Below are 10995 nucleotides of genomic sequence, written 5' to 3'. Positions count from 1 at the left end.
GTACTTCGTGTAGTAACGCTCCGCGGTCTCTTCATTCGTGCGGCCGGCACACCCGCTGCTGGGACACCCGCTGCCTTCGGCCGTTCTCTTCTCGTTCAAGGCCTCCTCCTCGTTCTCCTCCCCTCACGCCGCCACAACGTCCCTCTGGCGTTCCTCTCGCATGATGACTCTGTGTCCTCTTTCAGTCCCCAGTCAGTCCATCCGTCCGTCCGTCCATCACGTTCTCCTCCTGTTTCTACATGTTATCACCAGTCCTCTGGCGTCTCTTTCCCATCGTGCCTCTCCCATCTTTTCCGGGTCGTGCTCTCTTTATATCCCTCCGCCACTCTCCCCCGCTGCCGATTGGTTCAGTGGTTCGGGGAGAGGGCGGAGCCTCCCAGGTGCGGTGATGTGTTCACGGGCAGAAATTAGTAAAAAACCACACGCATGCATTAAAAACATAATAAATAAAATGGTTAAAACAACACAAGTAAAAGCATGCAATGTTAAAATTCAATAAAACAAACAATTCAAATCATGCTAAAACCCACACTTCTGCCCCGTGACACAAACAACACTTAAAATACTCATTATGAACAACTTCATATCTGAACCAGCCTCATGGGGTTGACGCCTGGAATGGTTTTAAATGTAAAGGTTCATTCAAAGTACCGCGGGACTAGATGCCATTACCTATGCATGTAGCCTTCGCTGGTGTCAGCCATTTATACTTGTGTGCTCGTCAGTCTGGCTCACTCTGTAAAAATGCCACCCAAGCGCTAGTCGGTGCTTTTTTTTTTTTTTTTTGCCAGTCGGGTTAATTTTAGTTTCTACTTCCTGCTTCACTTTCCACTTCCTGCTTGACATTCAACAATGGCGACTGAATCTTTTGGCATAAAATGGGGGACTGGAAGATATGAATACATAGAGAGGAAAAAAAAGTGAGAAAAAAGAAAAAAGAGAGAGAAAAGATCTAGAAGAGAGATAGAGAAAAAAATATCTTTTTTTTTTTTTACTCTCGTTATGTCACATCACTTGCACAGATATCCTTTCAGTACGAAGGGGCACCGTGCTGCTTTCCCACCTGACAGTCAGTTTAGGACAATTAAATGTTGTGTTTTCTCATCACACATAAATGGTCCTGTCAAGCATCAAATGTGTTTAGTTATTAAACTCGTATCATGGTCTTGATTTGTCTCAGTGAGGTATTCAAGCTGTCTCTCTGCTCCAGCCGACTCGAATCAAGTCTGGCTAGTGGGTTGCACAGTTGTTACACAACATCTCTCTGTTAGAAGAAAGCAAGGTTTCAGATTATTTCCACGAGACCAATTTAGTGTGTGTTCATTTGTTGATAGAGTCGTCTACCAGAGGCAAATAAAAGAGCTGCTGTAAAAAAAAAATCATAATCTGTCAGGGGGGGCTTACAGTTTTGAAGATTTCTCTCAAATAATGTAATTTTGGCCAGATTTTATGATTGTAAATTACTTATTTATTCCAACATTTGAGAAGGATATCTGTTGCTTTAAAAGCAGCACAGTGTCACCTAGATAATTAGAATAATTAGAATGTAAGATGACCACAGACACTTCACACAGCAATACCAAAGAGCTTGCTGAGGAGAAAACCTGATTCATTTCCATGTGTTGTCATATCGGTGTACCAAAGGCAAGCTCCAGACTGTGTGCTCTGCTGGCAGCGCCTGTGGAAACGGTAGTTTCTCTGAGCAAGTCTCAGATCAAAGAGGATCGATTCCTCTGACCTTGTTCGAATCAAAGCAACGGTCCCGTGCAGCTCCACCTCAGCCTCCCATTCAGATGAGGCCTCGTACACAACGCTAACAGTGATAATGATGATGAGGAATCAATAGTTGATTATGAGGCTTTAAGCCATATTGTTAGGAGATGGAGTGGGCTAGTGCAGAAAGAAGATGGGGATGGAGCTAGAGCTGAAATAACACACATGAAGGCACACACACACACACACACACACACACACACACACACGTACAATTACCATACAAAATCGTATTCACAAAAACACACAATACAATATCCTCACACATACACCACCACAAAAACTGTCAATATTCTGGAGCACACACACACACTCCTAAATGATTACTTCGAGTAAAGAGAAACACACATGCACACATGACTGTGAGACAACTCCATTACTAATGACCTGCCCAGCAGACAGTCTTGCTACCAAATCCTTCTGTTTTCATTAGAGCGTATTATCTTATATATTTAGAAGACCTGAACTAATCTTTGTAAATTCTAAATTATTATTATTATTTTTTTTTTTCACTTTTAATTATTGTGAAGGCTATTAACGCTTCCATATTAACATGCAAAGAGTTTTTCTGGATTCAGTATACATCACTGAAAGTAATTATGGATGAGAGCTTTTTTCTTTTTTCTTTTCTTTTTTTTTTTTTTCTTTTAACAACTTAAATCTTTCCAGCGAGGTGTGGCGCAGTAGGAAGACAAACACTGCCCTCTTCAGCTCGTCTGCAGCAGCTCGGGTGCAGCTGGCACCGAGCCCGCTGGCATTTTCACTCGACAATAATCCATGTGAACATCTCAATATGGCTTTGTCTGTCCCTCCGTCTGTCTCTTTTGTCTCTCGCGCTCCCTCCTTCCCATCCGATGCATCTAAATGTTTCCCTTTTCATCTTGTCATCTCAGCTCAAATATCTCCTCACTGCATCAGAGCGGCCTTAAATGGCACAAAATGTCTAGAATGAGGCAGATTAGTTTTCTGTTCGAGGGGAGAAAGAGTTTTTTTTTTTTTTTTTTTTTTTAGACGGGGAGGGGTGGAAACCTGAGAAAGGATAAACAGAGAGGAGAACAAAATGGAAAGTTGTCGCGGAGTTATGAAGGTCATGCATGGTTAATGTGCTTAGATTCTTAATTTCCGCCCTTTTCCAAACCCTACTGACACAGGCCTACACCACTTAACTCTGGAATGATTAAGGCACAAACTTTACTCTGAGTGTGTGCCTAGGTCACTGTTTTGGGGGAAATGAACAGAGCCAGTGTGAGAATCAGTTCTTGCTTGAAATAAAATATTTTAAAGAGGTAAGTGTTATTCTTTTAAACAGTTACACAGCAGCATTCTTACCGTCATAGGAGCTGCAAGATTAATATTATATCATTTCCTTAATATATTTATAGAAATGCTGTTCCAAGACACAAGGAATTGTCTTACCTGTTGAAACAATAATGGAACTTCTCTAAAAAGAGTTCTGACATTTTTAAAGGAATAGCGTTTTATATGCCATATTTTATATTTTATTTAACAATGTAAGAAAGCTTAAACAATAATTTATTGATTTTTGTGTTTGGCAACTTTAACCAAATGCTGTGCTGTGCATTGTTAAGCTATTTTAAACATGTCAGAGGTGAACACATACTTTTGTGCAACATTTTTACCAGCTGTATTTTTGTTTTATCATTTACGACGTGTGTTTTAGAGTTAAAAAGATTTGAAAAGTTTACAAAATACATCACGGTACCATAGAGGAGCATATAGTTAAAAGGGCAGTGTTTAACAAATTGAGAAGTAGGTTTATTGGCTTTGTGGCTGAGACTTATTTCTGTGCAGTAAATATGAAGCGACAGCTACCGTATTTTAGCATAACCACAGAAGACAGGTGAAAACGGATCATCCAGTGGCTACATCAACATACCTGCACTTGTACACCTCGCTCATTAACATCTATCATCCAATTTGTTAAGTCTGGACAAAAGCAATTAAACTAAAACGTTGTTTATTTGAACAGACAGTCAATTTAAGACGATTAAATCTTGTGTTTTCTCATCACACATAAATGGTCCTGTCGAGCATCAAATGTGTTTAGTTATTAAACTCGTTTCAAGGTCTTAATTTGTCTCAGTGAGGTATTCAAGCTGTCTCTCCGCTCCAGCCGACACGAATCAAGTCTGGCTAGTGGGTTGCACTCTTGTCACATAACATCTCTCTGTTAGAAGAAAGCAAGGTTTCAGATTATTTCCACGAGACCAATTTAATGTGTGTTCATTTGTTGATAGAGTCGTGTTCCAGAGGCAAATTAAAGAGCTGCCATTTATGAAAATTCACATTCTTTCAGGGTGGGCTCACCATTCCTAAATATTTTCACAAATAATGTAGATTTGGCCAGATTTTATGATTGAATATTACAAATTACTGTTTTATTCCAAGATTTTAAGAACTTCCTTTGAAATCCTGAATCAAGACATTAACTCCTAACTTGAGGGGACTCTGAAGACAAATATTCAAGATGTACTTCAGGAGCCTTTGCTAATAATAGCTAGCATAAGCGGGGTAAATCATGGGTAAATTCATTCTCTGTATTTACATTCATTCACACATTAATGACACATACATGTGGCAGCCAGGGAGCAGGGTTTTTGAGGGTTTAGCTGCTTAGCGTGCTCAAGGAACCTCGGCTGTTGAAGGGATTGGAACCAGTGACCTTAGAGTTGCAAACCAACTCATTCACTCGTCCACCTAGTTCTTCCTTAGTTGTAACAGTAAGAACTGGGTAGCAGCATAGTCTCGCTTCAAAGTAACTGGTAAATATTTATCTGGAAACTAATCAGCATGCATGAAGACCACATAACTAAATGTAATGTCAAATGTAGTTAGTATTCTATTTTTTTTTGGTTTTGGTTTTCACCATACCAAGCTCTCAGGAAGTTCAGTTTCCTATCAACTGTAATTTCTACTGAAAGCTCACTGCTTCACACGTCTTTCCAGGTAGAATACTCTTTATTCTTTATTAATTTAAATGCAATAATACTTTTACATGTATTAAGTGACTGCAATCAATAATAAAATAAATGAAATAAATGTGCACTTTGAAACATTTTCTGATAGTAAAGTGATTACAGTATATATTGTTTTAAAGTTATACTTTTAATTACTTGGCTGATGTGGTATTGGTACGTTTGCTTCAGTAAAGGATCTGAATACTTCATCCCCCGTTCATGCTGACTGGGTGTTGGTTTGTATGTCACCTGAGCATTTGTCTGCTTGTCTTCTTCATAGAGACACCGGTGCCTTTTGGGAGTCAGCACTTATTCAGCATTTGCAAAGTCACTTTTGATTGGGTATATTTTGATGATGGAAGTTGTTATTTTTATTTATTTTTTCCACCAGCTAACAAAAGGACAAGATGAGTAGAGGGCGGTTAGAGGTCCTGGGTCTGCTGACAGCAGTGGCGAGCCTGCTGCTGCTGATCGCTGCTGCTGGAAGGGACTGCTGGAGGGTAGGAACATGTGTGTACTGAGAGAGTGGAGAGTTACCACTGCACTACTGACAAACTCTGAGCTTTAGCGTACGCTTACCACAAGGCAAAACAACTCATGTACAGTAAAGAGTATGTTCTGGAGATGTTTCATGTTGTTGAACTTCAGCAATGCTATGTTAGCACTGACAGTGAAACTGAAAATTTTCTTCCTCTCCAGCAAGGAGCTAAAGATCCCGTGGCCTCAGTGGGTCTCAGCTTCCGTTGTCGAGGCCTTTGGGGGGAGTGTGTGTATGACAGTCTGGTCAATTTGAGAACATGTGATGTGTCAGTGTCCTACATGGAGCATCTGCCAGGTACAGATGATGATTCACTCTCAGACATGTCTACAGATAAAAATGAAGGGAGGGGAAAGCACAGTTCTAGGTATTACACATGCTCTGATAAAATCTGAAGCACAGGCCTCAGACTCACACTCCAACAACAAACTGTATCAGTAAAGTTATTAGTAGGATCATATCGCATCCCTTTTCCATAGAACTCTGCGGGGTTTAGTCCACCCCAGCATGATAGTGGTGCACTGCTGCCCTCCCTTTCCACAATGTAATGTGAGTGCTTTGGTTCACATGCAAGTCAAAATTAATATGCGAGTCTAAAAAATGATTTTGTCACAGAAGTGACAGAAAACAAAACCAGGTAAACTGTTAACTTACCTGTTTTATATCCAACAAGGTTCAAAAAAGGCAACTGGACTTGTGGAGTTTTTTGAGAAGACGTTTCACCACTCATCCGAGTAGCTTCTTCAGTTCTAGGGGACTGGTGGGCAGTCTGAGGTTTAAATAGGAACTCCTCCTGAAAACTTGCTTGTTATGCTTTAGTTATGCCACCAGTCCCCTAGAACTGAAGAAGCTACTCGGATGAGTGGTGAAACGTCTTCTCAAAAAACTCTACAAGTCCAGTTGCCTTTTTTGAACCTTGTTGGATATACCATGACCTGGATGACTGAGAACCTTCACAGACATACCTGTTTTATAAGTAAAAACAAGTGTATAAAATATTCAGCTAACAATCTAATCATTTTCAGCCAGCGCTGACCATAATTTTCACTGGATAAAATGACAAACATTGATACATTGATGGGTGAAGGACCTATTGTATGTTGAGTTAAACATTTCCAGTTCTCTGCCAGTTAAACTTTCATTCATATCTTATCAGTGGTTAGGTCAATTAACTAGTATGCAGATCAGTTAGCTAGTGAAAATAAGGTGTTGCATACACATTTCATCAGCAGGTAAGTCAATGTCAGATAAGAGTTGGTATCACCAAATCTGACACATTAAGATCCTCTAATTGGGATCAGGGAAATAATAATAATAATAATAATAATAATCTGTTAACACCATTGTTTCTTTACCAGGAGTAATTCTGAGTTCATGTTTTACTTTTCACCCACATCTGAACTTCCGGGAATTTGTCCATTCATTCAGAATTAAAATAACTTTAATATATAAAGTTAATTTTTTTTCTTTAAATGTTTGTGTGCCTCCAATTTGGGATTATATCAGTTCAGATTGATTTGTAATATGGTTAACAGAACTTTATACATAAAATGAAATCATTATCATTATTATATGCGTACTTGCCCGGCTGGCCTTAAGCAGACAGTCTCGCCAGGTTTCTTCCTGTTTTCCTTTTTTTTTTAACTATTTATTTATTGCTTCACACAGTTGATATGCTGGTGATGAGAGTAACGTTGGTGGGGATGGGCGTGCTGTCTGTGGTGTCCATCCTGATCATGATACCCAGCCTGAAGTGCACTACACTGATCCCTGGTGTGCATGAGCAGAGCAGGCTGCTGCGAGTTTCCGGCGCCCTCTGTGTGTGTGGAGGTTGGTACTGCAGCTTCTTATTCTCAAAAACCATTAATGAGATCCAGTCAGAGGAAGTTTGTTTGGTTTGTGGTTTCTGGACTGTACTTCAGATTCATATCATTCTCTGGTTCAAACACATTTCAACACAGTTAAGTTAGATGTTGTTTACACTTCAGGCAGGGGCAGATTTAATGCTGAACTTCTGACTCATATCTGGGGATTGGTTTGGCGTGTGTGTGTGTGTGTGTGTGTGTGTGTGTGTGTGTGTGTGTCTTTCAGGTGTGTGTGGTGCAGTGGGCCTGCTTTGGTACGGGGTGGACACTTACACCAGATACAGACAAGAAGTAGGTGCCATCACACAACTGAACAATGCTGTGGCATTATAGCTATTATTAAATACCAGTAATCACTACCATTTCTACAAATGTCCCATTTAGAATGTTTCTTATAATATCGTGTCAACAGAATACCATCCATTCTGGTGCAACAAACTCATTCTGGTTTCCAAAAAGATAATATTTGATTTATATGACTCAAAATATTTAATTTACTTTTCACTGCATGTTCTTATTCTAACTGAAAATACGGTTGTACATGGTTCGGTTCATGAGAGGTCACATGAATGAATGAATTATTTAATGACAGCAAATTAGTCCTTTCTTTGTTATGTATATAGCTCAAATGTCTAGACTGAGCTTTAAACACAGTATCAGAGGAATTCTTTTATAGTATATTAAGTATTTATATTCAGTCTTAACCTAGAACAGTGTGTTGCTGTGATTTGAATCCAGGAGATAGTGATGTTTTAAAGTTTTGTACCCTTCAGAATTTTCTAGTCTAAATATCAGTAGATTTTCACACAAGTCCTGAAAGTAGACAAAGAGAACCTAAAAGTACCCAAAAGCTATAATTGTTTAATGTGTTTTGTATAGTACGCCCATGCATAGTGTCATATGTGTAAATGCAAGCTTACTCTGTGTGCCACTGTCTTAAACAGAACTCCTATAAAGACAGATTGAATTTCAGTCTAACCTGACTATAGATGTATCATTCTATGACCGTATCCAGCTGCAGCACACTGCAACTGTGTTCAGCGAAAAATAGACAGTGGTTAACACTTGCCATTAAGTGACCAAAAAACTTAAATGAAGATCCATATTTGGGGCTGGGCAGCCCAATAGTTTAACAGTGAAACCGACTTTTTTGTCACTTTCTTGACTTTAAATTGCATGGCAACTTATAGTAAGATTTTCATTAATTAATTAATTCATTCATTCATTCATTCATCTTCTGTAACCGCTTGTCCTGTGAAGGGTCGCGGGGTGCTGGAGCCTATCCCAGCTGTCATCGGGCGAGAGGTGGGGTCCACCCTGGACAGGTCTCCAGTCTATCACAGGGCTAACACAGAGAGACAGACAACCAAGACAGAGAAATAAAAATCTTGAATCTTGAAATAGTTAAGCTCACAGCTGAACCTCTGTCAGAATAGACTGACTTGGCTTATAATCAAAAAATAGCAAGTCAGCTGGCCTCACTCTCTCTCAGCTTCATCTTAGTTTCCTCTTTGGCGTCTAAATTGACACAGCTTAACATAATGCCATAACATGCACTAAGGGCTTTGAATGGGAATGAAGGTTGAATATTTTAAGTTGCATTAGTCAGATACTGTTGCTCAAAGCCACATCAAGTGCAACTTTTCTGAACTAACCAACGTGTCTCTTTGACCTGAGCTTACAGTAGGACCATAATGAGTTATTAGTCAAGTCTCCTGCTCCTGAGTCTGCTGCGTTTCAGTGATAGTGTGTTTTTCTGGCAGACACAAAGCAAAACTCACAGACAGACCTGCCAAGGCAAGTTAGAATAACTTGAAAGAGCTGTGCTGGACCACAGCAGACACTCAGCGAGCGGGCAGAGGAATTCACAATAAAAGGTGTCAGAGAGGGAAAGGATAAACGCCTGTAGCACAGGTTTAATGGGTAACACAAAGAATTTTTAATGAAGCCACAATCAAAGTAGGCTGTTTTAAAACTGCAATGCCATCACCAAGCGGAGAACACAGACAACTTTTTTTTATGCCTCAAAGACATATTGAAACTAAGGAATAATGTTCTCATTTCACCATGATGCATTTTCTCACTACAGGTGGCTTTGCGGATGCCTGGTATAACATTTGAGTTTGGACTCTCCTACTGGTTGACAGTGGGAGGTGTGGTCTGCTGTATGACTTCAGCCGCATTGGCAATCAGGAGTTCGTCTTATATCAGCGATGCCAGAGTGCAGAATGCACAGCCTAACAACGTTGCATCTCCACCTTCTACAACTAACTACAAAACGTACATTTGAAGATTTGTTTGGTAGAAGTAATCAATGGAACTACTGTTGAACTGTTTCCTACTGTGCAATTATGTGCTAATACATGCCCTCTTCCGCAATATAAATGGCAAAGTTCATGATGAAAACATGTTTAATTGTTGGAATGGTGTTTACAGTTTAGTAATGAAGGAGATAGTTTTCATTTTCACATGCCTGAATGACCACAATATGCAAGTCCCAATCAAACACATGTGTGAGACATCATCCATCATCCAGAGTGCTAAAAGTGGGAAAACACATTCTTGTGTTTACTATAATTGTTTGGTTTCTGCTGCAAGCTTCAGTTCATCAGGTTCATTATGTGAGTAACATCTTCACTTACAGTAACTCAATATATAGGTCAGTAATGATTTATCTCTGATAAGGAGCTGCTAATAAGTCACTACTTGAGCTTAGCAGCACAGTGCAAGACACGCATACCGATGTTTATTTTCCGTTTTAGGATGGTGCTATAACTCACAGTTATTGCTTCTGAACATGTGGATGGACCAAATGTGCAGAATGTTTTTTTTTTTTTTTTTTGCACGATAGTCTTTAGTGTGTCATATTGCAAGTGCATCTGTAAATGTCAGGGCTATGTGAGATTTCACATCCATGCTATGCCACTGCTATCTTCACTGTGCATTTTTCTCAAACTGCCTCATTTTAACTCTGCATTAAAATTTAAAGTCAATCTGTCATTGTCCAGTATTGAAACTTACTAAATAAATGTGTACAAGCCTGGCTTTTGTACTCTGCAATTTAACCTTTGTGTGATTTTCTTAAGCAACAGACTCACATTAATTATGCCAGTACAATACTCAAGTCTCCATATGTGACTGCAGTGTAACTGTCTGTTCATGCTGACTCTATGAGAGTCTTCCTCGCTTCTCACCAACCTGGAACTTGAAGGTGTGTTTGGCGTCAGCTAGCTATTTTAGCCTGATTCTACATAAAGAAGTTTTTTCATTTATTTTTTTAGTTGAAGTCTTGGTAGATTAAGTCATAAATGACTGGGAAGCCCTTGACTGTGGCAATCTCTTACATAAATGCAAAATCTAAATGAACACGACTGTATGGACAGTATGATGAAAGGAAAGAAGGAAATCAAGAGAACTTGGCAACGACACTGGACTTTACCATGGTAAACAGAACTTTGTTTGCCTTTTTCAAACCAATATTCTATTTTTTTCTTTACCACCAGGAACATTTAACCTTCATATTCACATGTTTATCACTGTAACAAGGATGATGAAGGTTGGGTAAGATTAACAAATTGCTAATTTCTAATCAAACCATTATCTTCCCCTGAACTTAACAGAGCTGTTGTCATGTCTAAACAGTCAATAGCATACTATAAGCTCATATGAGTCATATAGAACCATCTGAAACATGGGATTTGACAAGATGATCCGCAACTGAATCTGAGATCACTCCGCAGCATTCTGAATTTGTCTTTTTATTCACCACTGGGTGGGTATAACAGTCTATCGTTCTGTTTCATTGCATTTGAGCAAGGACACATCACTTACTAAGACACAA

This window comes from Chelon labrosus (genome assembly GCF_963514085.1).
Source record: "Chelon labrosus genome assembly, chromosome: 4".
Taxonomy (NCBI): Eukaryota; Metazoa; Chordata; class Actinopteri; order Mugiliformes; family Mugilidae; genus Chelon; species Chelon labrosus.
The sequence above is the reverse complement of the archived record's forward strand: the minus strand, read 5'-3'. Positions refer to the sequence as shown.